The sequence below is a fragment of the Brachyhypopomus gauderio genome, chromosome 8 (assembly GCF_052324685.1).
Source record: "Brachyhypopomus gauderio isolate BG-103 chromosome 8, BGAUD_0.2, whole genome shotgun sequence".
Classification (NCBI taxonomy): Eukaryota; Metazoa; Chordata; class Actinopteri; order Gymnotiformes; family Hypopomidae; genus Brachyhypopomus; species Brachyhypopomus gauderio.
In genome coordinates, this window is record NC_135218.1 from 18,263,418 (window position 1) to 18,264,525 (window position 1,108).

Here is a 1,108-nt window from a genome sequence, read left to right on the forward strand (position 1 = left end):
AACTCTCTCCTGCCCCCTGTGGTGTGGAGGGGCTGCTCCTACAGTCCTGTGTACAGAACATCTGTAAAACCCTTCTAGAATTATACATACCTTATAAAAATATGGTATGTATATAAATTAATATATGAATATATAAAGCACTTCTACTATAGAAATATATATGTAGTATGGGACTGTGCGTTCCTTTCTAAAATTATAATAGCTCTCAAACATACAAGACACTTCATTGTAAAATGCATTTATATAGTATGAATTTTATATAAAGGGTCTGAATAAAGCGGAATGTTATGGTAATGTCTGTACTAATATAGGATTTGCAGACCTTTGCAGTAGGGGGATAAAACTATCTGGTGGGGGTCTGCACAGAGGATGTGCTGCAAGTCTACATCTGTGTGCACTAAAGTACCTCTAGACTGCACTTGAGAAGGACCTCCTGAATTTATAGGGGCTTCCACAAGAGAACATAAGTGGCTACTCCATGTAGAATCCATGTGCTGTGGTGTGTTGTGTTGTGCTGTGCTGTGTTACATTGTGCTGTCCTGTGTTGTGTTGCATTGTATATTGTGCTGTGCTGAGCTGTGTTATGCTGTGCTGTACTGTTCTGTTTGCTGTATTGACATCAGTGACATCTTTCTTTATTGATTTCCACTGTGTGCACTCACTGAGCAGTAATGCTTCTCTTGGTCTGTAGTGATTTGTTTAAAATAATTAGGAAAGCCATCAGCAAATAGGCAAAAGTCTAGGATTATAGGTGGCTCATGGGTGGATCATGGGTGGATGACGGGTGGATGACGGGTGGATGACGGGTGGATGACGGGTGGATCATGGGTGGATGACGGGTGGATCATGGGTGAAGGTGGGAGGGCAGGGAACCCTGACTGTGTGGAGGTGCAAGTTGCAGGAGAACCGTGGGTGAGTGGGTGGCAGGAGAATCGTGAGTGGGTGGCAGGAGAACCGTGGATGGGTGGCAGGAGAACCGTGGGTAGGTGGGTGGCAGGAGAACCGTGGGTGGGTGGCAGGAGAACCGTGGGTGGCAGGAGAACCGTGGGTGGGTGGCAGGAGAACCGTGGGTGGGTGGCAGGAGAACCGTGGGTGGCAGGAGAACCGT